At 44.0% G+C, this 26,400-nt stretch overlaps 1 protein-coding gene and 1 long non-coding RNA gene across 5 annotated transcripts in view; both read left to right on the forward strand.

Annotated features, from left to right (window-relative positions):
* Positions 1 to 26,400, forward strand: part of CMIP (c-Maf inducing protein) — a 141,097-nt gene that overhangs the window by 23,959 nt on the left and 90,738 nt on the right. The gene's annotated exons all lie outside the window — the stretch shown is intronic.
* On the forward strand, positions 4,428 to 25,612 carry LOC135184340 (uncharacterized). Of its 2 annotated transcripts, none has more exons than XR_010305984.1 (3): positions 4,428 to 4,482; positions 24,005 to 24,051; positions 24,331 to 25,612. It is a non-coding gene; the product is annotated as an uncharacterized LOC135184340 (long non-coding RNA). The 2 variants fall into 2 exon arrangements; XR_010305985.1 differs by lacking the exon at positions 4,428 to 4,482 and adding an exon at positions 21,588 to 21,624.

Here is a 26,400-nt window from a genome sequence, read left to right on the forward strand (position 1 = left end):
TCACTGAGAGAGTCATTGGACACTGGAATGGGCTGCCCGGGGAGGTGGTGGAGTCGCCGTCCCTGGGGCTGTTCAAGGCAAGACTGGACGTGGCACTTGGTGCCATGGTCTGGCCTTGAGCTCTGTGGTAAAGGGTTGGACTTGATGATCTGTGAGGTCTCTTCCAACCCTGATGATACTGTGATACTGTGATGCAATAGTAGTGAAAATGATCATTTTTGCTGCAGGAGCCTTGATGCAGTGCTGTTGGAGATGGACACTTTTCATCTGAGACCATTCAAAGAATTTTTTGGGTTGCTTTTGTAATTGGCTCAGGTTGCCCTTCGTGGGGGAGGGGGAAGGCTTTGGGTTTAAATTGACTTGGTTTTTTTTAAAGCTTTTAATTTGAAACACAGCTTTAACGTTTGGATTGTTTGAAACAAAAACAAGAGAGGTTCCCAACATGAGCAGAGAATATTTTTAAAGGGCTTTATGGCTCTAAGTTCCTAACACAGTCCAGATGTCTCCTATCTCTGCTCTTTCTGTAGTGTTTTCTGGCACAGCGTCGTTGGATTTTGAACTCGGTCCAAGTTGTGTGCCAAGTCTTGAAATAAAGTAAATCAGTGAGTTGTTCTTGGACGTTTCTCCTTAATCCAAACCAACCCAAATCAAACTTCAGCTCTGACCTCAGGACTGCACATTCAAATATTTTCCTTTGCCTCCTCAGTTTCAAAGTAGCAAAAGCAGGAGATTACCACTTTGCAGTATTTAAACAGAGGCTTGTGTGACATCCGTGCAGCTGAAGCAACTGTGTTCCTTGGGACCCAGTGCTTGTTGAAACACCAGTGGTGTTTGCCAGCACTGTCATTCTTGATCACTTTTCCTCTTGTTGGGTCAGGATGCATGGTACCACCACACTGGAAAAGGATTGCCTTTGGAGGTGTGCATGGTGGGAACAATGAGCAGCTGAAGGCGATATTCTGTAGTGCATTTTTTCCACATCTTCTGCCTAGGTGTGTTAGAAAGTCCTGTTCAGTAAGGCTCAGGGGTGATCTTATTACTGTCTACAACTACCTGAAGGGGCATTGTAGCCAGGTGGGGGGTGGCCTCTTCTTCCAGGCAACCAGCAATAGAACAAGGGGACACAGTCTCAAGTTGTGCCAGGGTAGGTATAGGCTGGATGTTAGGAAGAAGTTCTTCACAGAGAGAGTGATTGGCATTGGAATGGGCTGCCCAGGGAGGTGGTGGAGGCACCGTCCCTGGGGGTCTTCAAGAAAAGACTGGATGGGGCACTTAGTGCCGTGGTCTAGTTGACTGGCTAGGGCTGGGTGCTAGGTTGGCCTGGATGATCTTGGAGGTCTCTTCCAACCTGGTTGATTCTATGATTCTAAATCATGGATGGGAAAACCCCACAACCCTCCCAACACCAGAACTGAGTTCTAGGACAAGCTGTGGTTTATCTTTCCTTTTCAACACACTTGTCTCCTTTCTCTCTGTTGAAGCACTCTGTTGAGGTTGGCCTGCCATGCAAATAAACTGTGACTGAATGGGCCACCCATTTTGTTTAACATTTAGTGACAGCACAGCAGCTTATGTGGGGGGAAAAAAGCATTAGGAGGGTGCTGTTACTTTTATCAACAGTTGCTGGACCAAAGGAGACTTAACAGTATGTGACACAAATTCTTTGTGGAAGATCAGCAGATTTGGTATCTGCTGGTTTAATTCTTAGTTTTTTACCTTCTGATTGGCCAGGTTCAGATAAGTTTAGTTAAGCACTATCTGTTGTTCAACCCTTTGTTAGCTTCCACTGCAGTAAATGTGAAGCTTTGCTTTGGTTTTGTGGGCTTCATGCTGGGTCCTCCAATGTGTGTGGTCTACCAGGTGTTTTGGTGTGGCTTGGTACTGGCAGCATTCAGGATAGTAGAAGGCAGGTGCCTGGAGGCATTTCAGACACCACTGTCTTGCAGCGAGGAATGAGGATTTCCAGCACGCTCTGTGTTGGTCTTACTTTGTGTTTTTGAGATTCCCACTACAATCATATGCATATTTGGCCACTGAGGGAATACTCATATAAAGCTTTTCTTCAGAGAGATAGGAAGCTTCTTTTTAGGAAGGGAATAGCGGTGACCCTGGTTGATAGAAACATGCCCAGGAAGGTTTACTTCTCTGGCTATTGTATATTATCTGGGCCTACTGGATTGCTTCACTTTTTATTAGTCAGTTTGGTTCCCTCTGTTCTTCAAGCCAGCTTGTGTGTCTGTCTGGATTCTGCATAAACACAAAATGGGTAAGCAACAGATCCAGCCTTGGGAACTGAGCGTGCCCACCTTACCTTTCAGAAGCATCCAGAAGAGTCACATGCATAAAAGTAGTTAATGATTTTGGTGATGAGTTCTCTAACTCGAGCTAAATGTTCACATGCTACGTGGCAGCAGTTGGACTTGCAGTTATGAAGTTGTTATGCACAATGAAAAGCAGGGACACAGTAAATGAGTCCTCTACAGAGAGATGCCATTAACAATGCAAAAAATCAGCCCTGGTCTGCCTTGTGATTCTTTAATCACTTAGCAGAGCTTTTGTGTACACAAGGCTTTGTGTTTGGTGCTCATCTCGTGGATATTCAGGACTGTATTGCTTTCTGTGTGGAGCATCAGGCATGGGCTGACACTAATCTTCCCTTGCTTATGCGCTTTCAAGAGGTCCTTCTCCACTGAGCGTGGACCTCATCTGACCTCTGTGTCAGAGTCTCTCTGCTCTGTCTGTTGGCTCCTTGCACAGGGGCTGAACTCGGTTGTTTGGAAGAATGACCTTTCTGTCACTGCTGACCTGCTGAGCTTGCTGGCATGGCATCAGGAAAGCAGTTCCTGACACAGTCTGGTCTTCTGCTGCTGGTAAATTGTTTGTAGCGCCCTCAGCCTAAGCACTGTGTTCCGCATGACCTACCACACGTCAGAAATGGTTGCATATGTGAAACCAGGTTCCCTTCTTTGGCACATCAGGAAGGATGTGAAGGTGGATTTTGTGCTCTGGCCTGGAGGAACTGGGAGCAGGAGGTATCTGTTAGTTGCAGGAGGTTTTCTTCCCTTCAGTGCTGCACATTGCTTCTTGATGGGAACAGCAGAGATGCTGGGAGAGAGGCTGCAGTGGACACAGCCTTCATATGTGTGTTTGCAGATAGATAAAAACTACTCAGGAGATCTTGCAGCCTTCAAAAAAGGGATGGTTAGAGATAAAGGTCTGTCAGGGGACAACGATAAAAGAGCTGAGGCTGAAAATGAAAGAGCTGCGGGGTGATAAGGGGAAGCTGCTGTGTTTTGAGAGCTGGACTTCAGCTAGATAAAAATCTTAAAAGCCCTGTGCAGATCGCCCTTGCCTGGGTTTCGCTTCATTTTCCTGCTGCCACCCAGGCTGTGGGAAGCACTTTTCATGCTTCCCTGGCAGCAAGATTTTTGAATGTGGGAAACCTGATAGTGTGTCTGCTTAACTACCAGACTTTGGCCTCCTGCCCTTCCTGGTTTCCTTATGGAGTAAGTGCAGGGATGGGAAGAATGCACTTCTTACACATGCAGTCATCTCGGTGATAGTAAACTGTAACACTGATACCCTGCTTAGCCTACCTCTGCCTGCAGAGCCATTGCTACACTATGTGAGGGTCACTGACTATGTGAGAAGTCAGCTTTAGGTTTTGAGTGCAAAAGAGAAACTAGAAGTGAAATTAAGTTTGGAGTTCTTTGTGGTCTTTTTTCTGAGCAGCTGTAGATGTTTGTTCTAAACTGCCAGCTAATGCACGTTGGTGTAGTGCATGGTGTTGAGACTTCTGCAGTGACTGCTAACACAGAAACAGAAAGCCTCCACCGAGTGCTAGCTGCAGCTTTCACACATCCTTTGTAACTGTACTTAAGGTGGCCAGTTTGGCTGCTAAATACAGAGAGCATTTGCTTGGGTGTTTAAAAAGCTTCATGACAACTATTTGAATGAATTGCTATACATGTATTAAAAAAAAACCCTTGCTGCAAGTTTTGGAGGGTTCTCTTTCTGATTTTACCTTTGTAAAATTGCTTTAATGTTGTTTTGTTTGATGTTCAGGGCAGTGGAAAGGAATTTAAATGGATAATCCAAGTTAATGGACGATCCAAGGCAGAAGAGCTACCCACTGGGAAGCCCCAGTCTGTATATGGGACTGAAGACCAAATTGCATTTGTAAAGCCTGCCAAAGCAAAGTAAAATGTTTTGAATGAGAGAAATGTCAGCTGAAAGTAGTAAGGCAGTGAGGTTGTGCTGGAGACAAAAGGCTGTTCTGAAATTAAGAGAGAGTGGTTTGGTTTTGTTTGAATTTTACCACTTGGATTTTTTCTTATTTTAATTTGATGTGTGTGGAGATCCAGAAAATTGCTGGAGATGTGTGCTGATTTCAGACCTTCCTTTCTGACAGTGCCAAGTGGGAATGAAGTTGTAGGTGTCGAGCACACTAAAAATGACTTGAAGATCCTGAGGAATCAACAGGTAGGACTCATAGGCCTCAGTAGCATGCAGTACTGTGCACTCTGAAATCCTGCTGGAAAGTGACTGCTCTGCAACGTGCAGAATTGGAGTCTAGAAGCTATCAAGCCAGGTAGATGTGCACTAGGAAGTGATGTGGCAAACACTCATTTTGTCATGACAGAGCTATTTGTGGTAGTAAATGCTTATGGGATCCTTATGCTTTGGTCCTGAGCTAGGGCCATGCACAAGGGCAGTCTAGAAACCTGATGCAAAGCCTAATTAAATTGGAAGAGGTTTGAATCAGCTGCTTTGGACTGGATGATCTTGGAGGTCTCTTCCAACCTGGTTGATTCTGTGATTCTTTGGATTAATTCTTAAGACTTCAGATTTGAAGCAGACTTTCATTTTGTGTTAAGTAGCATCTACACTGAAGAGCATCATTTCTAACAGTTGTTATTGTTGGAGGCTGCTTTGGTTTTGGGGAGTGTAATTTACTGGGAAGAATATTTCTAAAGTATTTCAGAAGCTTGATATATGCCAGATGTCAAGTGTCAAATGCATCTTGGTGTGCTGTCATACAAAGGGACTTTATTGGCACTCATTAACATTGTCTGGTGTAGCTCTACCACTTCTTAAGATGCTTGTTGTAGATGGCTACCCCAGTGACTCTGATAAATCTTGATGTGGTTTCTTATATAGGCTTTATAATTGGGCAGTACTTACCTATGTATTTTTGGTGGCTAAGTGGAGCCATATGCTCTTGTAAAACCGAATCCAAAGTCTGTGTTGGAGCAAGAAATGGAAGAACAGCTTCAGAAATCCAAGTTAAACCACAGAGCTGAATACTGAAAAAGATTGTCCAACGTAGAGACATTTCTAACCTTCTCTTAGCATGGCATGCCAGCTATTTATTGCAGACACCTTTGGTGATGATGATGCTTCAAGTCAAATTGTGTTTGTCGTTGTACAAAGATCAAAAAGATGAGCTGATGAACTGTTCTTAAATAATATTCCCTCCTGGAAATGCTCAGGAAGTTATAGAGAATTGTTCCAACACCTCTTTCCTCTACATCAGGAAGGTTTTTTTGAGAAATGATGCTTTTAATGCTTGGTGACAGGTTTACATTTTCAAATCCTTGTACAGATATGAAATGAAGCATTTAACTATGTGCTACTCTAAAACAGTGTTCAGTGTTCAACTGTAGTGCCTCATTCAGCCTTTTATCTTTTTAGCTTTGGCCACCAAAGAATTTCTAATAGAAGAATACTTCCTAGCTATGGGTGACTTACTCTGCAGTGGTGGAGGTGTCTGTGTCTTATGTGGCATTATTAACCTGTGTTCCCAGTCACATGTGTGACTGTATAAGGAAGACCAGGAAAATAGGCCAGCATCAGTCAGTATCTCTGTCTCCAGTACTGTTGAAATACATCACTTGTCAATTTCTGCTTATTCTTGTTGCTGTTTGTTCCCTGTTTCTTTCTCTACGGAGGTCAGAGATGGATTTTAGCAAGCAGGCTTTCAGCTTGCCTGATGAATCTGTTTATGTTAATTTCTATATGGCACCAGACAAATGTTTCTTTCATTTCATTAGCATGGCTGTTGACTGTTTCCTCAAGAGTTGTACTGGTTAAGTGTGTATTTCTCTCTCTTGAAGGATGAACTGGAGCCCTTTAGTAACAGCTAAGTATACTGCTGAAGGAAGAGTAAAAGGGCAAGTGTTGCAGGTACACCTGTAATTACCTGCTTAGGAGGGGCCACTGTGAGGAACGAAAGCAAGCAGAGTGATTCTGGTTGGGAAAGTGGCTTTAACTCACAGGATGAATATTATGTCAGGCATGATGTTTTCTGCATTTTGACGAGTCAGAGTTTTATTCTGTTTGGGTCTTTAGAACAGCAGCAGAGGGATGATAAACGCTGGGACTGGAACCTTCCAACAACGAAGTGATTTTTTTCCTTAGGAAGAGTTTTACTGCACATGGGAAGGTTGCTCTGACCAGAATTGCAGACTTTTAACAGCACTGTATTATTTAAAGAATTGAGGGCATTCGTTCTCTCCCACCAGGACAGGGTTTTTGCTTTACTTGTGGTCACCCCGAGCCAATCGTTGTGTCTTTATTTGTGTAGGGTTTTTCTTTTTGCTGTATTGGGCCAGTAGCGTTGAATAAACAATGTTGACTTTGTGTAGCTGTTAAATGCACTGACCTTTAGTATCATTTTGCACAAGCCCTGCACAATCTGAGCACCATGGAAATACCATGACTGATTTAAGCAAGCTGCTGTGCCGCAATCAAAACTGGACCTTTCTGTTGCTGCAGAGATGCTTCATCAGCGACAGCTCCACCGCTCTCTCCCAGAACTACTCTCTTTCCATTTTCAGGTGCTTTGGTGTGGTACCATTTCTCTTTCAGCCTTGGTTTCCTCACCTGAGAAATGGAAATAAAAATTCTGTGTGCTGGGGAATAACCAGGTTAATATTTGCTGAGTGCTTTGAAGCTGTATGGTCCCATGATACACTGTGTGGGGTCAACGTGACTATTGCTAAATCGCACTCCAGTCAGAATTACAGTCATTAACAGCTCTGAGTCTGGGGAAAGAGTCACTGCAAATACTCTAACAGCTACTTTAACTGTTTCCTTTTAAGCAAACAAAACCTCTTGACGTTTCTGCTGAGCAAGTTATAATGGCTTAACTTATTAAAATGCTTCAGTGTGTTGCTCTGTCCTGGCCACAGTAGCCTTTTTTTCTTTTCATTGAACCACTGATTAGTGAAATTCCTCCAAAAACGATGGCAGTGCTTCAGCTCAGTGGACTTGGAGAAAGACTTCCTTGCTGTTTACTCAAGTTTGCACCCTGAGAACATGCAAGGAGAGAAAAGAGGAACCTTGAATCAGTGACGCACATTTGGTAATTCTACTTCCCATTCCCAGTGTCTTGGCTTGGGGTTTTCAGCACATTAATCAGCTTTGTGGAGGGGAATATCCCTTTTTGACAAAGTTTAACCCTCTGTTCCCTGGGGGGTTGATGCTGCTGTACCAGGCATTGTTTTTCTCAGGTATGAACTGGTTTGAAGTTCTTCACCCAATCCTTTCCTTTTGTTTTTACAAACAGAAAGCATTTCCCTAGGGAAGATGAATGAAAGTGTTGCAAATAAAAAAAAAAAATAGGTTATTAGGAAAAAAGAATCTTCACAGACAGGGTCCTTGGCCATTGGAACAGGCTGCCCAGGGAGGTGGTGGAACCACCATCCCTGGAGGGGTTTGAAGGCTGTGTGGATGGGATGCTTAGGGATGTGGTTCAGTGGTAATGGCTTAGCAGTAGTGGTGGAATTGCAAGGTCTAAGCAAGAGGTTGGACTTGATCTCAGAGGTCTCTTTCAACTCCAACAGTTTTATGGTTCTGTGAAAACAAAACCATCAGAAAGAGAGTCCTGCTGCTGAGCTGGACATCAACAGCTGAGGCTTCTGTCAGTTTTGGGTTTCTCTAATGTGTGTTCTGGGCCTGAAGACTCTGTAAGAGCTCCTGAGGATGCTACTTCATGGTTAAGTTAAGCCTGACTTCATCTCTACTGGGTACAGCAGAGTTATCTCCCCCTCACGCTGCCATCCTGTCCCGTGTTTCTTGTACATCTTATCAACCTGTCCAGCTGCATAGCTGCGTTAGGGATGTGGTCAATAATTATTTATTGTAGAGATCATTTTTAGCCCACGGTTTTTAGTTTGAACTGCAAATTTGTCTTTCAAATTCCCCTGTGAGTGGGTAGGAGTTGAGGGTGCTCAGCCCTTACGGGAAGCTCTCAGTGCTTTGCAGGATTAGACCACAAAGTGCTGCGGCCATTGGCGCAGTGTACGTATTTATATCAGCCTGAGATGCTTTGTGTAGCAGATTATTTGGGGAGAAGTGGGGGATTTCCTGCTTTTCTGGTATAGAAAAAAAATTCAAATAACTTCTCATAACTTCAGGCTGTGAAGGTTTGGTTTCAGCAGTTTGCATGCACTGGGTGGATCCTGTGAGGAAAGGAGCGGTGTTTATCTTAGATGCGTGGTAATGAGTGACAGGACAAAGGTTAGGTGTGTGTGTGTGGAAAAGGCTGGGCATTGATTTCCTACAGATGGCTTTTTGGAAAGCTATCAGGGAGTGGAGACCTCCTTCTATATAATTAGGTATGTTTGGATCAGAAGTCACTGAAAAAGATATGTCAGTCTTACTCTTAACCTCTCAGGCAGAGATGTTAGTACTGTCAGCTTTCTGTGCTTCACTGAAATAAAGTGTTATGCTAGAGCCTGGCTCACTGATTTTTGCTTGGACTTCACCCCATATTTAAGATAATTGCAGCAATACATTTCTGCCTGAGAATAAATTGATTTCTGAATGGCATAATTATTTCTTCACTGCTTATCAAACTGGTCTCTCCAGGCAGTTTATTTAAAGATTGGGTCCTTTATGCTCGCAGGGGCACTGTGGGGAGGTTTGTTGATTGGTTGGTAAGCAATTAAAAGATCCCAGATCAGAAGACAACAGACTTCATCATGTAGAGCCTGGCAGGTATTTGACTGACAAGTTTAAGCTTCCTGTTCCCTCAATTTTTAAGAGTAAGTCATCGTCTTAAGTAGTAACTTCAGAGTATTTGGCAGTTCTGTCCTTAGAACCTGCATGAGCTGCTGTCTGCTCACCGTAGCAAAAAGTTGATGCTTTCCTGCTGAAAAGCCCTGGTATCCCCCGGCTTTGTCCTTGTGTGCTTCATTCCAGGCTTACTGAGCTGCCTTAGACAAAAACAAAAGCAAGGGAGAAGCAAGGAGTGGATCTGTTGACAGCTATGACAGAGATCAAATTCCAAGCCAAGCCATGGGATTCCTGAGAAGGGGCTACTTAAACAGGACTCTCCTTTGATTAATTGGAGATAGGGTGACACCTTGGACGTCAGAACTGTATTTGAGCTTGGAATCAGATGCAGAGGGTCAAAGAGATGAGATGCTTGAGGGCCGAAATGTGATCCCTGACGCTTCCCTCCCTTCTCTTCTTTCTGGCTGTTGTACAGCCCTGCAGATCCTGCTCATGTGGCTTCGTTTTACGTTCAGCACCAGCTCTGCTAATCATGAGTTCAGAAGCATGCAGCAGAATTAGTTGCTTGTCTGCACTGCCTGATGTTTTCTAGCATTGCTGCTCTAGAAATCAAACCTCTTCATAGCCTTGCAGCTCCCCTGGTTCGGGCTTTGGAGGCTTCCATCCTCTACCCAACTAACCCTCGAAGACTTGCATACTTTGCCCTAAGCTAGTTTGTCATCAGGGACAGTGATTTTTTTCAAGTGGTTAATCACTTTTTTAGATCTTCCCTGATAACAGCTCTTCTATGTGGTTTTTTTTTTGGGTTTTGTTTTTTTTCAAGTGCAGATTGACAATATTAAAAGCCAGGAAGAACAATTGATGGAAGTCAGGATTTACTGCCTTTGGTGCTTTGTCAGTGGATGCTGTGGAGAACTGTAAGGAAATAACCTGCAGTATAAATGTGCATTTAGTTTAAAAATTGAAATTTCACTGTATTTTTTTCAATACTTTCACTAGAAGAATATTTTATCTCTCCTCCTTCCCTTCACTCTTTCCTTGGGCTCTGGAGAGGTTTACTTTAGCCAAGCTGCTGACCCAAAATGAAGATGGAACTGAGTTTACTTGACTTCAGCACTATGAAGCATGTTGTTAAGGAGTCTAATTAAACCAGTCTGCTAAAATCCTTTTGTTGTCCGTGGCTGCTGAGAGCAGTTTATCCTCTGCAGGTTTAGTCATCAGTGTCCAAAGGGCAGTCATGTAGTCAGGGCTCAAAACAAGCATTTGTGGAGCATGGATACTCTGGAGCAGTGCAGCTTACTTTGAGGCTACCTTTCTTGTAAAGTCTTGGTGGTAGTCCTGAGTATATTCAGCCTGCAGACTGAGATGCCACAGGGCTTTCTGAATTTGGGCTGTGTTTTGATTTCCCTGTGTCCCCAGTGCATGCTCATGATGTGTGGTTACAGGCTGGAAATCACTCGACTGCCCCTGAATGGCTGGGGGTGGCAGGCAGCACCTGCAGCTGGTTTGCTCAGTAGTTGCTTATGTGCCACACTGAACTGCAAGCATCTTATGGAGACCAGCTGACAGAATGAAGCTTTTTAAAATATGCAGGACCATGCTTTGTAAGGCAAGTATATTGTGAAAGGATCTAAAGAGCCAGTTTGAACCTGTTTGAAAAAGTCCAGAGACAGAGAAATCGCTGATTAACAAAGCTTTTAAACTGTAGTCCATTTTGAGCCTGACCTGCTTTGATGGTGACCACAACATGTTATTGCATAAAGACCTTTCAGCTGTTACAGACACTGTTGTTTGGGAGTGTTTGTCCAATTCTTTCTATTTTCATTATCAGAGGTGCCCCCAAAGTGTATTGCCCTTTGCTGGATGAATTTTCTCCTGGGTGGATCTGGGAAGCCCTAAGATGGACACCCTGAGATGATGACAGTCCATTGCTGCTAGTTGGATTCCTTTTTGAGTGGTATTTTTCTGAATTCAAATTAATAATACCTAAAGCATCTCATAGCATTTCTCTTAAGCAAGTGCTTGAAGGCTGACTGTTGGTGGAGCACAAATGACTGCGTGTTTGCTTTGGAGCAGTGGCTTGGGAATCTTGGCTATGGTTTCATTAACAGAGAAGTTACAAATCCAGATCTAAGATAAGTTTAGTCAAAAGACTGGGGAGTGATTCAGTACAGTGAGTAGTGCTGCTCTTCTTCCTTAGGGCCATTAAATGATGGGGTGCTTGCAGTAAGTTCATGTGACCTTACTTTGTCATTGAGGTGCTCCTGCATTGCAAACTGTCTAAAGAGGAAAGACTTGGTTGGAAAAAGGAGGCAAGCAGTGTTTGTGTTCTGGCCAGAAGGGCTCTCTGTGGTAGTGCAGTCTTTACAAGAGACATAATTATGCAAAAACACCTACCCTGAACAACATGGTTGAGGAATTGGCTTTATTACCTGAGCCTAATGAACGAAGTTTGAACCCAACATGCAACTAAGAGGCCATTTAAAACAATTATGCCTTTTAAATGAGGAGACATAAAAGGCAGCAGAAGTGTAACTTGCCTTGTAGTTGACCTGTGGCCAAAGCCCTTTTCACCTTTCTCTGTGCTATAGGTGAGGTACCAGGGAAGTTACACAAAATTCTTCCCAGTTACTTCCAATCTTCAAAATCCCATTCCAAGCCCCTAGAACTTTATCAGCTGTTTTACATCCTTGGTTAAGGTGGTGTTTGAATCTTAGTAAGCAAGAGGGTGAGTGTTGTTATGTGATGTGAATCAATTGTATGGCAGATGACCAAGGACCTTAGCAGGCAGCTGTATTTGTGACCATGGGAAGTGATTACCAACTCTGTAAGGTTGTTTGTCCTATTTTGAAGGAGCCTTGCAGTTTTCACTGATGATGATGATGAACAATGTAAAGTTGCCTGATTTTGGACTTCGATGGCTTTCCCCCTTCCCTTTCTTTTCCTGTTGAGACTGACCTTAGGAAAGGCCTCAAGTTGCTGCTCTTTTTGTAGCTGGATGATTGCTTGTGAAAATGAGCAGTGCTTCAGTGTTACCATGGAAGCCATGCAAATAGGCTTTCTGGAGCACAAGTTGCAATGACAGGGAGAAAAGACTTTTGAATAACCCTCCCCTCATGTTAGCTCCATTGTTTGTAAGTGACACGTGGTTTTGCTTACATAAATGCTCTGCATACATAACCCATCAGTGTACATCCTGTATATTAAGCAATCTATTTAACAGGCAGTTAAAAGTCTAACAACTGTTGGGAAGATCTCAAATCTGGAGTTGTTTTGTAATCTGTTTCCCACAAAATCACTTTGTTAAAACTTTGGCTTTCTTTAATGTATGGTTTTCAGGTTTGGCAGCAGGGTGATGCTCTTGTTCAACTTGTGCAACAATAGATCAGTGTGAGGCAGACCTGTGGGCTGGAAATAAGCAATTTATTTGGCTCTGGAGCCTTGGAGATTTTCATATGCTTCTGGGATAGGGTCACTTGTCATCAGTGCAGCATTGTAAATAAGAGTGTTTTGTCAGCTTCTCTTTGTATTCCTTATATTGCAGTGTGCAGTGAGCCCCAGTCTTGAGGCTGGTGACTGTACAGATGCAGAGCACAAGGAAAGCCTCTGTCAGGAGCTCTTCAGTCAAGAGGTGTAAGTGATACTTTGGTCTGTTCAGGCCAAGTGTCACAGGGAGGGTTTTTCTTTAATACCTTGTAATGGATCAGTCTGATGCAATGGCCTTGTAGTATTTGTACTATTATTCAAATCTTGCTTCTCCTTCTCACTACACTCTTTTGGCACCACAGAATAGGACTTTTATTCACCTGCTCACACTCAGCCTGAATACTTGTTGTTTTTTCAGGTGTAATGTGGTTGGGCTTGCCCCAGGTGTTATATTTGTGCTAAGACTTAAACCCCCCCCAAGCTGTTACTGAAAGCTTTACAGTAAACCCCCTCTAGAAGATGGTAGTGGTGTTGGAAGCATATGCTTGCCCTTTTCTTCTTTTCATCTTGGAACAGCAATAGACCGTGGGTAGGCGTCTGCCCATTTTTAGGTGAGATGTTGCAGTAATTATGGGATTTAGGTGTATCCAGGATTAAAATAACCCATTTCCTAATATAGAACAGTTCAGGAAACAAGATGGTGCTGACATTGCATTTTTTCCACTTGTGTTTTGAGGTCAGTTGTTTCCTTTCTAGAAGGATACGTGTGCTTGGATAAGGTTATTTGTGCCACATAAATAACCAAGTGTTTCAGCTTCTTGGGTAGTTCTTTGATCAGAACAGAAGATGGGCCAAATTATTGCTGTTTTACTGGAAAAGCCACACCAACTCCCATCACTGTAGGAAACAGTTACAGTTAGCAAACCAGCCTTTGAAAAGAAGAGTAATTTTTAGTTGGTGTGAGGATTAAACAGGAGACTGCTAAACCCTTTTCAGATGTGTTGTATTCCTGTGTTCTCTTGGTTACTAACCAGGTTTTACCTGACATTTCACAATGTGATTCAGAGATATTGACTTGCACGGGAACTTGGCAAGCAGTTGAAAAACCCCTACCACCCAAATCCTGATTTCTTGGTCCTGGCACTCACTAGTTTGCTCTTCAGTTAGCATTTTGTACAAAGTGATGCTCACACAGAGCAGAATTGGGTCCCAAAAAGCTCCAACCTTGGGGATTACTTTGAACTCCAGCTCATACTCCTCAGGCACTGAAGGGTCTGTAACAGACACACATGTTCATTATTTCCTGTTTGATTTAATTTCAGATGAAGCAGAGATGAGGTATGATTTCAATGAAAAGCAATGCCAGAGGGCTGAAGAAAGAGTTCCTGAGATGAATGAGGAAAACCAGTGTAGTTTCATGTCCTCAGTGCATGAGAAGAATTAGTCATTCCTCAAAAATGGGCAGTGAATCTGCTCACCTTTCTAATGAATCAGTTTTAGGTTAATCAGTTATTAATCCTGCTTGAACATGAAACCTTTGAGAGGGTGTTTACTTTTGCTGACTTGCAGTTGCTCTCTTGGGACATCAGTAATTTCTGCATGTCTCATGGTAATAACTTGGTGTGTTTCACTGAGCGATACACCAGGAACGTGTGATTGGCTGCTGGCCCTATGTATAGTCTTCAGAATGGTATTTATGTTCTTTTTCCACCTAAGTTTCTTTCCTTGTAAACCTGTATTAACCTTTAACTCTTTGCACAACAGATTATGGAAGGATTAATCATCTCATGTTTTTGCAGTGGGCTTGTCTTCAGTGTCAGAGTCATTTAAATGACTACGCTCCTGTTGTAGTGCTGGGATGGAGAAAGGAGTGACTGCGGTGTGAGCCACTGGAAGCTGTGCGAGGGAGCTGGCTGAGCAGAGAGGCTGGCTCAGCAGGAAGTGGTTGATGAGTTACCAGTGTTATGGGATGAACTTGAGCTAGTTTCAGCTTCTGAATGTGATAAAGAGAAGTCCTTACAGGTGGAACTGTAGTGTTTTTTATTTTTACTCCGTGAAATCCAGTGTTCAATAAGAGAGTCCAGAACTGGAGTATGAAACTGCAGCCAGTTGTTCTTCAGTTAATATCAAGGAGGAAAAGGCAATTAAAAAAAGAGAGGGGGGGAAGGCAGCAATTAATAATAATTGGTGGTAAACCGAGTTTCTCTTGGTAAATATAGAGTTATTTATTTGAAACCTGCCACTGCAATTAAGAATCCCCAGGCTGGGGCAAGAAAGCAGGATGATCACTTTCCATGTGCTGTCTGAGCTCTTTCATAGAATCATAGAATCATCCAGGTTGGAAGAGACCTCCAAGATCATCCAGTCCAACCTAGCACCCAGCCCTATCCAATCAACCAGACCATGGCACTGAGTGCCCCATCCAGTCTTTTCTTGAATACCCCCAGGGGCGCTGCCTCCACCACCTCCCTGGGCAGCCCATTCCAATGGGAAATCACTCTCTCTGTGAAGAACTTCTTCCTAACATCCAGCCTATACCTACCCTGGCACAACTTGAGACTGTGTCCCCTTGTTCTATTGCTGGTTACCTGGGAGAAGAGGCCACCCCCCACCTGGCTACAATGCCCTTTCAGGTAGTTGTAGACAGTAATAAGATCACCCCTGAGCCTCCTCTTCTCCAGGCTAAACAACCCCAGCTCCCTCAACCTCTTCTCATAGGATTTGTGCTCCAGGCCCCTCACCAGCTTTGTTGCCCTTCTCTGGACATGTTCCAGCACCTCAACATCCTTCTTGAATTGAGGGGCCCAGAACTGGACACAGTACTCAAGGTGTGGCCTGACCAGTGCTGAGTACAGGGGAAGAATAACCTCCCTTGTCCTACTGGCCACACTGTTCCTGATGCAAGCCAGGATGCCGTTGGCTCTCTTCAGTAGCTGTGGCCTGTTCTTTGGCAGGGTACACAATTTCTAGATCATGCCAGGGTTACTGTAGGTCTGGCTTTGAAGATGCTTTTATTGTGAAACGAGGAATAAGGATCTTGGAGTATGGAAAAAAAAAAGGTCTAAACCTGCAAACTATCTTTTTGGACCTTGATTTTAGTTGTCTATTTGTGTGTGTTTCAGTTTTCTTTTACGTAGTTCAAGGGCTGATCTACATAGTATTTATTTCTTTCCAGAGGAGGCACGAGTTGCTGAAGGCAGGAGAAGTGTTATGAGGGAAGTCACTGTGTTTCCCTGTTGGATTCTTGCTAGGGGCACATTGATGAACAGTGTTGGAGGAAGAGGATGAGAGCTCATCAGCACAGCTTTTTAGAGTTCTCTCTCTGCTAGGGAGTAAAGGGGAGCAATTCTAACACTGGCTGCCAGGAGAGATGTCATTTAAGAAAGAGTATTTGGTTTGGTCAGACTGAGGAGGCTGGATTTCAAGTTTCTACTCTGAGAACATTTCCACATAGATAAGTTATTGCAAGGTAAGCAGTAGTGGGAAAGTACAGTTAATTAGTTCTTCTTGCATGATCTCATATCTGTGCTAATCAGAACTTTATAAAAGGCAGGAAATTGGATACAACAAAGCTTGAACCTTAGTCCCTGTGGTTTCACCTGAAAGCCCTGGCTTTATGGCTTTGCAGGGGTTGTTTCTCTTCATTGGGATCTGAGAGAGAAGCTTAGATTGCGTGTTTGTTTGCTTTTCTTTTGGTCTTACATTTGTTTGGAACACGAAGCAGCTGCCACAGAGTAGTTTGAAAACGAAAAGTGGGACAGTGTTCAAGAAAGGACTGGCTGAGGCACTTAGTGCCATGGTCCAGTTGACTGGATAGGGCTGGGGGCTAGGTTGGACTGGATGATCTTGGAGGACTTTTCCAACCTGGTTGATTCTATGAAAATAAATATTGTTTGTACCTCCAAATTAGTATTTCTTGGGTGAACCAAAATTCTTCTGCATGATAAGAACAAAGGACAAAAATAATTAGCCTTAGATAAGTGCTGTGGCTGTACAGGAAGGAGAAAGAGTTACAGGGAGGTACTGACTCATGACTAAAAATTCGCTTGTAGTTGTAGTAAAACTGTTGCCAAACTTTTGATCCAGATGGAGCCCTGACAGTAATTACTTGTACAAATGGTACAATCATTGCTACTACTCTCACAGCTATTCTTGAAGAGTGTTGGGTGGGTTTGTGTTGGATATTTATTAGTACCATTTCTGCTTTCTAGGCATAGCATAGCCACTGTTTGGTGGGGGTATTGATCTCTACTGGCATTGGTACTGCCTGTTTGGCTACTAGTGCATCTCAGGATGCAGCAAAATTGGTTGTTATTTTTGATAAAGGAGTTAAATCTTTTGGAATGTTTTTGTTTTCAGTTTGGACTCTCTCCCTGTAGCTGCCCAGAAGCAGCAAGGGTAAAAGCGAATTAACTTTGGTTTCCCAGGAAAACTATTAGCATGTTCCCATGTCTCTGTACCTCAGGTCACAGCTGATGCAGGTTTTGTTCCCTCTAAGAATGCCTCTTCTGCACACAGGCATCTTTTGGTGAGAGATGACTGTGCTGTGATTGAACAATGAAGTCCTGGACTGGTTCTGTGTGTGTTACGTGGGGATGATGTGCTCCTGGAAGTTAGGTGATGCAGATCTGTATCACCTCTGTCCCTTTGTGAATGTGTCTCCAAGTATTTGTGCTATCTGAAAATTCAAACAAGGTATCAAGTAGCTGCAGTTCCACAGCAGCTATCAGTATTCTTGTTGGAGGACTTGGATCAGAGGTCAAAGAACAAACTAGCGATGGAGGTTCAAATGTCAGTGCTTCTTGGATGCAAGACTCAGTCAAGACGTGACTGAAGGATGTAGGCTGTTGTACTATGTATGTAGAGGTTACTGTCTGGTGAAACAGGGTGGTGACCTCATTGTGACGCCTTTCACCTGCTCCTATCTCTTGTTCAAGTTCACCTTTGAGACCAAGTCACTAGTCTAAGTTATGTTGTGACAACTGGAGTGCAGACAGGCTTTGTTAATCTGTGTTCAGTATGGATGCCGGACAGCTCTTTGATGTCAAAACTGGTTGTTTAACAGCTGCTTTCTTGCCTTTTCTAAGTGTGGCACATGTCAAATGCAGCAAAGTTCATGAGTTCAGCACCTGAAGACGCCAGAGAAAAAAAATCTGTGACAAGTGTTTTAGATGCTCTCCCAGTTCAGTGGATCTTGTCCCATGGAGAGAGTACCAACATGTTGCACTGGCCTGCACAAGTGAGGAGTGAGGGAGGGAGCTGCTCATGCTCTGGCACTGTCTGAAAGGTGGGGATGTAGCAGCGTAAGCCAAAGAAAGTCAATGGAAAGCAGTAGTTAGGAGAGCAAACATTCCAGAAGCTGAGCTGAGAGCTGTCTCTAGTCCTTCCCCTCCCTGCCCTCACAGAAGAAACATAAAAGAAGGGTTTACCCAAGCTTAGGGCGAAATATTACATGAAAAGACAATTAAAAAGAACTGCCACTAACTTCAAATGTATTTAATTAAATGCTGCACTGAGTAATATGCTGAGATTGTGCCATTTTGAGCAGAAACACAGAATACCAGAATCATACAGGGACCTATAAAAAGCTGGTTGTGTTGTAGGAATTTAGGTGATTCCAAAATGTGGCAGCTTGTCACTTCTGCTTGCCGTGGAAACTGATTGCAAAAGTTCCTTTGAATTTTGTTGATGATCCTGAGATGTAAGAGCTTTATGAGGATTGAGCTATCAAACCTACACTGCATGCTGGTGCCCATATTCTCCCTGTTACTCCTCATTCCAGTAACTCAAAATATTATATTTGAACTAATTTTACAGCTGGAGCCAAAACACACAGAGCCTTGCATCTATTGCCAGTTTTATCTTGATTGTTGTGGACCATAAAACGTGTCTGACAGCCCTTTGTGTACATCACCACAGTTAACACATGGAAGTGGCTGCCACTGAAGTCAAGAACATCCTTTTCAGTAATGTGAGTCCTTATCCCTTTGGGTCACAGTATCATCAGGGTTGGAAGAGACCTCATAGATCATCAAGTCCAACCCTTTACCTCAGAGCTCAAGGCTAGACCATGGCACCAAGTGCCACGTCCAATCCTGCCTTGAACAGCTCCAGGGACGGCGACTCCACCACCTCCCCGGGCAGCCCATTCCAGTGTCCAATGACTCTCTCAGTGAAGAACTTTCTCCTCACCTCCAGCCTAAATCTCCCCTGGCGCAGCTTGAGGCTGTGTCCTCTTGTTCTGGTGCTGGCCACCTGAGAGAAGAGAGCAACCTCCCCCTGGCCACAACCACCCCTCAGGTAGTTGTAGACAGCAAGAAGGTCTCTCCTGAGCCTCCTCTTCTCCAGGCTAACCAATCCCAGCTCCCTCAGCCTCTCCTCGTAGGGCTGTGCTCAAGGCCTCTCCCCAGCCTTGTCGCCCTTCTCTGGACACACTCAAGCATCTCAACGTCCCTCCTAAACTGGGGGGCCCAGAACTGAACACAATACTCAAGGTGTGGTCTAACCAGGACCACCACTGGAAGGTTTTATTCTCTAGTTAGTTTCCATTGTAGGCTAGTAGTGTCTCTCAGATTTTTGGTTCTTGGCTATCATTGTGGAGATACAATTGTCTTCTTTTTACCATATCTCTAGTCTTCCACTGTTGGATATCAAAATGCAAAACTCATAATCGTGGCAGTCAGAGATCTCATAGCTCAGATTTAAAACAGGTCTTAAAATCCTCCCAATCTCCCCCTCGCTCCCATTTATCTTTCTGTTGGAAAGATTTATGCAGTGGAGAGGTTACTTGTATTAAGTCCAAATACTTAAAACGAGTTTATGGAGTTATGTGCCAACAGAAATTGAAACACTAGTTTGCTGCTGGTGTGGCATTTGCAGCTAATTGAATTGTGGATACTAAGAAAGGAGCAGCTCAGCTTGACTTCTTGGCACTGCAGATGTTTTGCCCTGGTTAGTAATTTGGAAGACTTGATTGCAAACAATGGTTCAATGGCTGCACTTGCTGAAGCCTGTGGGTGGTGGTGTCAGATAAGTTTACCAGTTGCATAGAATCATAGAATCAGCCAGGTTGGAAGATACCTCCAAGATCACCCAGTCCAACCTATCACTCAGCCCTATCCAGTGAACTAGACCATGGTACTAGGTGCCTCATCCAGGCTTCTCTTGAACACCTCCAGGGATGGAGATTCCACCACCTCCTTGGGCAGCCCATTCCAATAGCAAATCACTCTCTCTGTGAAGAACTTCCTCCTAACATCCAGCCTAGACCTCCCCTGACACAACTTGAGACTGTGTCCCCTTGTTTTATTGCTGGCTGCCTTGGAGAAGAGACCAACCTCCATCTGGCTACAGCCTCCTTTCCGATCAGCCCTGAGCCTCCTCTTCTCCAGGCTAAACAACCCCAGCTCCTTCAGCCTCTCCTCACAGGGATGTCCTCCAGGCCCCTCACCAGCTTTGTTGCCCTTCTCTGGACATATTCCAGTACCTCAACGTCTCTCTTGAATTGTGGAGCCCAGAACTGGACACAGCACTCAAGGTGTGGCCTGACCAGTGCTGAGTACAGGGGCAGAATAACTTCCCATGTCCTACTGGCCACACTGTTCTTGATGCAGGCCAGGATGCCACTGGCTCTCCTGGCCACCTGAGCACAAGCACACTGCTGGCACATGTTCAGCTACTATCTATCAGTATCCCCAGGTCTCTTTCTGCCTGGCTGCTCTCCAGCCACTCTTTCCCCAGCCTGTAGCACTGCTTGGGGTTGCTGTGGCCAAAGTGTAGGACCCTGCACTTGGCCTTGTTAAATCTCATCCCATTGGCCTCTTCCCACCCATGCAGCCTGTCAAGGTCCCTCTGCAGGGCTCTCCTACCCTCTAACAGATGGACACCTGCTCCTAACTTGGTGTCACCTGCAAAGAGAAGCCTAAATCTTGTGCTTCAGAAGTGTAAGGAGAATGAGAACTAGTGAGTGATCTATGGACCTTGTAACAGTGCCAGTTAGGAGAAACTGAAAAAGATGCTAATGTGATGTTTGCTGACAGAAGGCTAATGGTAGAAAATGGAGTTTGGATGTATCATTAATTGTTCTCTAAATCTTGACTAGTATTGTTATAGTCTATGAAAGGGACATTTGAAATGTTTTGCTGTGCCATTATGTTCTGTAAACTTGAGCAAATACACTAGCAGGTAGCTAGCACAAACAAAATGGATACTGCAGGAGCATAGGCTGCTAAAAGCATTGCCAAAGGAAAAACAGAAGAAGGAATAATTAGAAGTAAATATCTCTAAAGGTACTAGAAGCTATTCAGACCTCATTAACTGCTTTCTTTTCCCTCTGTTCAGAAGGGTCTTGCCTCAAAGGTAATTTGTTTCATCCTCATCCAACATTAATGGTATTCATTTTTAATTAATTTAACAGTAGCATTGTCCATCTGTCATTGCAAACCTAATCTGCTAAACAGATAAAATCAACGTGTCTGCAGGTTCATTGTAGGTCGGCAGGCAACAGTTGTGTACATGCATTCAAGGTTCTCTGTTAAATAATGCAGAGACTTTTGTACAAATATACAGGTGCAGGGACTTTTGAATCTGGATGTTGCCTGGCTGTGCTAATACAGAGCAGCAGATAAAGTGTCCTAGCTCCTGGTTCAAGCGTACCTAAATAGACAAGTGCCTAGGTTTTAAGCAGAGTGGAGCCCTTTGGAGGTGCTGGTGAATGCCACAGAATGCTCATTGTTTCTCAAATGTGACCTCTAGTTGAATATCCTTATTTGGAGACTCTATTCCCTCTATGTCCTCCCCTACATTTGGATTACAAAAGGCATTTTGAATGGAAACAACTGCTGGATGTGCTTTGCCTTTGCAGTTTTGAAGGCTGGCTGTGGAGTTTAATGGAGGAGCATGTGTATGTATCTGGGAGAGCGCCCAGCTTCTTAGGAGAATCTTTCTTGTGCTACTGGAGGTTGAGAACTGCTCTCTATTAAAATAGTTTAGAGTAAGACAAGTGTTTTTTAAAACTATTCCTGTTCCCTGTTGGGATGTTGAAATATGCTTCTGAAAACAGTTAAATTCAACTCTGTATTTTTGGTATGGCCAGAGATAAGCACTCAACAGCGCAAGGAGAGCAGTTTCCTTTGCCACACATGGAATGGTGTCTAAGTGGTCTTTATGCAGTGCCAGGTAAAGAGTGTTTTGTACACAGGTCTGTGACTGCTGGGAGCCAGAGCAGTGCTATCTCTAAAAAAGGGGGCAGATATGGCTTAGATTCTACTTTTGCAATAACCTGCTTGAGCAGCAGTTTAAAGTGGGATCTCACCACACTGCTCCCTCCAGGTTTGAACCGTGTTGACCAAACCAGTGATGCTTGGGTAGAGACTTTACTCATCTTTATCACTGGACTAACACAGGCCCTGTGTTCTCAGCTGTTGTTGGGCATGTAAAGGATGGAACACTGGAACAGGTCATTGCTGCTTGAAATTCTTTCACAGGCAGGCCTGTCCATAGAGGAAAACAAGTGGTTTTCTACATTTTTGCATGGACTCTTTGCCTTGCTGTCAGCTTTGATTTATGTTTCATCATCGACCTAAGCAAAGCTCTTCAGAGCTGTGAGTAGTAGTAGACTGCCAGTGCTGAATGATGTGGGATATCTTCATGTTAGTTCCTGCATGTGCCTGGAGCTTGGTGTGTTTGCATTTCTTCTCAGCCTTTAAATTGGGGTTCTTACAAAAGACAAAGCACTTGGGAGTGGAGAAGTTACTGAGTATTTTGAGCAGTGTGAATGCGAAGCCTAAATGACTCATTGACCTCACTGCACCGGATTGTTCAGTTTGGGTCACTGCTGAAGAAGTTGAGTTAACTTTCAACCAGCTTCAATGTAAGCTGTAAAAGGTGAAGTTACTTGTGAGGAGTGTTGGCCAAAGTTCCTGCTTTAGACTCTGACTGTCAGAGTTGGTGAACAGTTGGTGGGAATCAGGACATGCTGAACTAGATGCCTACCCCTTCAGTACGGTCTGCAGTGCCTCCGCTATGGAGAGCTGGTAGCTGTTCAGCCGTTTTGGCTCTCTGGTCCTGCACATGTAGAAATCCAGTGCATGTGTATTTGGCAGGTTATTCTTTGCTAGATCTGTGCTCAGGGTGCCCTGAGCCTCACATTTCATTCCCCCAAAAACCCAGACAAACTCCTCCACAACATGCCCTCAGTCCTTCTTAACACAGTGCAAGGATGGATGCTGGGGGTCACAGCCATTCAGCTCTTTCTTGGTTAACCAGTTGTGTCTCGTGAAGCCAGATCAAATCCTTGAAACTTAAGTGCTTTAGAACCCCTCCTTAGACAGAAAATAGAAAGGAATCCTCTTTAGTATGAGATTGAGTTTAAAAGTAAAGCAAGTTTTAGGAAAGGAAATGTGTGAATTGAGGGGGGTCTCCTCATCTCTAACCATGATCAGAACGAGGTGTTTCTGAGCTGGTGGAAAAGACCAGCACTGCACTGACACAAGCTGTCAGCTGTGAAGTTGTCAATGTTAAGTGCTAGCTGATGCTCCTCAGGCCTCCTATCCGATCATACCCACCCTCACACCATCTTTTGCTTGGGTGGTCTGGCTGTTCACAGGCAGCCTGGTGAGTGAGGTCAAGAAATTCATCAGTGCTGAAGAAAAGAAGGGGATTGGGTTTTGGCCTGGATCAGTTCTCTGATGCTGCTTACCTTCCAGGCCTGTCAATGGTTGAACCTCCACTTGAGACAGCAGTGGTGGAGCAGAAGTGGGATGCAGGAGGAGGGAACAGATTAGATCATGACCCTGTCTGAGCAAAAAAGTCCTTTTTCACCAATCGTAGGCTAAAAAAAGATCTTCAAGGTTAGCTTCTCAGCCAGAAGTTGATGTTGTTTGGGTCACATAAGCTATAGAAGTGGCTTTATGACATTCATTTTCTGGGCACCAGTTTTTGTTTGATCAGCTCAGTGAATTTCAGTGCTAAACTTCTTGGCAGAACTGAGGCTTTGGTTACCTAGTGTTCATCCAGTTCTGCTTTCATTATGACACAATCAGCCTTGTGAGCTCCAGTGAAAGTCCACATTCTTGCTCTACACTGTTCCTGTAGAGATTATAGGTTAGAGTTCTGTGATAACTGTGGGTTTATGAATGAGATTTTTAGAACTAAATTCTCCCTTTCAAGTAAAAGAAAAAGAGGGAAAGCACAAGTTAATCAGAGGTGACTGAAAACCGAAGCAGGACCTTTGTGCTCCTTGCTCAGTGACTTCTTCAGCCATTTAGCATTGGTGGCCAAGTAGCAATGAAGGATGTGGAACTGGCAAGCAGCCTCCCCATCCTCTGCAGACAGGCATGATTCTTCAGCTGCATGCTGAAACACCAGCTACATAAAAATGTGCATCTCCTCCTAGCACCACACTGCTGGGAAAGGTGTGGCGCAGTCTGTGTGCATGGGAGAAGGGTTTGCTGGTGGTGGTTTTTTTCTTTCTTTCCTCTCATCAGGCAATATATTAAATTTTGGAGGCAACACTGCAATTAGAGAGGATTAACGTTGATGTCAACTTGACTTTCAGGGTTGCTGCTTTGTCAAGCCTTGAGTTATGAAAGTAAAGATGTAAAGGTGGGTCGATGACCTTGTACCCCAGGGAAACATCTCCCTGAGCTCATGGCAGGCTCAGTCCTCTCTGGACTGCAGGGGAGAGAGGCTAATTTGGCCAACCCCTATAGCTAACAATCATCATTGATTGTAGATTCATCCTAAAATACACCAATCAATGTCCCAGAGCCCCTCTGGCATGTTGTACTAAGCTTTTAGTTAAAAAGCTACAACTTTGGTTTTAAAATCTGAGATTTTCTTAGCAAAGCCAGTCACTGCTAACTGCCTTTATTTCTGTTTCAGAAGATGAATGTACTGCCAGTTTCTGGAGTGGTGTGGAAGCTGTTAACAGAATTAACTTCAGGGGGAAGAGTTGCTTTCCACCATTCAGTTTTTGGAAACGAATTGCTCATTGTTGCAAACTCCACTGAAACTACCTACACTGAGATCAGCGCAATCCTGACACAGATAATTTTGTATTTGAGCTGACTGGTTTGCTAACACGAGTGCTGTATTGCTTTCCAAGCCTGCTGTCATGTACCACACAAGGGTTTGGGAGTTTTTTACCATAAATAGATAACTGGTTGGCCAATAAAAGCACGTTGAGAAGAGAGATTTTTCTTCTTGCCTGTCCCCAAGTGGGTTTTGTGAGCCAGTTGGGAAGGATCTGCAGATATTTAGAGAGTTTGGGCCCCAAATGCTTGAATATTAGTTATCAGTCTGTGTAAATATCTACAGTTGTGTGGGAAAAAAAGTGTGGTGGATCTTTCCCTAGTCTGGTGTCTGTGATGGGGCATCATTTGTAATGTTCATTCTACAGAGAAGTAGTTCTACTTATTTCCTGGAAGTGCTCTGGTAAGGTGAAGTGATTTTCCTGGTGACAGTAGACCTGTGGTGGGAAGAGACCTCCCAAGGGAACACTCAGAGAAAGACAGCTCAATCTATCTGGCTTTACTCTCGCTGTCTTTCACTGAGCTGAGAAATTGGCATCTGTATTTTTCACTTTCAGTGCCAGCATTGGCTGCCAGGAGCTGCTGCCTTGCTGGGTAGGCCTTTCTGATGAGTGGAAAACTGAAGGAGCACAGAAGAGTTGTTGATTACTGCAGATAGACAAATCAGCTTCTGGAGGACCACCCATGGTCTAAGCAGCTAGTAAAGTTAAGCTTGGACAGGGAGTGTTTTACTGTGTCTTTGACCCTACCTGGGCACATGAACAAACTTCTGGCTTTTTTGGACACAGGAACACATATGTCTGATCCATCTCCTGAGAGCTCTGGGGAATCTTTCCCCTGACTATTGAGCAGAAAATCTGTTTCACATGTTATTTTCCTTATCCCAGTATCTGCTAGATCATAGATATATTCATAGTCTTTTCAGCACTGTATGGAGCTTTCAGATCTCCAGAGAGAGGCCAAGAGAAGGGACTTGATGTGAATGCTGCAATGTGCTGTGGCATTCTGACATTCTCATAAAATGGCTTTTGATAAAAGTCTGGGCTGATGAAGGTCACAACCTGCGTAATAGTTCTGCCAGCAAACTCATGTACCGGTTCTATTAAACCTCTCCATCAGCTATGTTTCAAATACCATTCCCTTCTTCCTGCTTTCCTTTCTTTGTGTCACACTCTTTTAACCAGTTCAGGGCAATGAATTCAGCCATTGCACTGTGGGTCTGCATGTGTGTGGGGAAGGTTCTTGGATTTGCACAAAGATTGCACCTGAACAGCAAGCTGCACTCCTGCTGGGAAGGGTGCTTCACTTTTAGCACCTGGATTATGTTCAACTCCAGCTAGTACTAACATGAACAATCTGCACCAGGCTAAGAGGAGAGAAGATTGAAGGGCACAAATTGAAGTGCAGTGTTCTCTGTGGTTGCCAAAGACATGGTTTGCTCAGGTTTCTTGACAACTGTAGTTTTTGTGGGTCATCAAAAGAAAGTATTATCACTTAATAAATAGGCTTGCTTTCCAGCAAATGTGATCATAGAATCAACCAGGTTGGAAGAGATCTCCAAGATGATCCAGTCCAACCTAGCCCCCAGCCCTATCCAGTCAACTAGACCATGGCACTAAGTGCCTCATCCAGTCTTTTCCTGAACACCTCCAGGGATGGTGACTCCACCACCTCCCTGGGCAGCCCATTCCAACTCCAATCACTCTCTCTGGGAAGAACTTCCTCCTAACCTCCAGCCTATACTTCCCCTGGCACAACTTGATGGTAAGGTACATTTGTTGTGGGGGGAAAAGTAGTTTATGATAGTTGAGAACATACTGAATTGAGTCTTTTGAAACGCAACAGATTGTCACAAGGTGCTTTTTATGAGATTAGATCTGTTTAATACTGTCACATAGTGGTGATTTTTGCAGGTTATACT

This window comes from Pogoniulus pusillus, chromosome 20, assembly GCF_015220805.1.
Source record: "Pogoniulus pusillus isolate bPogPus1 chromosome 20, bPogPus1.pri, whole genome shotgun sequence".
Taxonomy (NCBI): Eukaryota; Metazoa; Chordata; class Aves; order Piciformes; family Lybiidae; genus Pogoniulus; species Pogoniulus pusillus.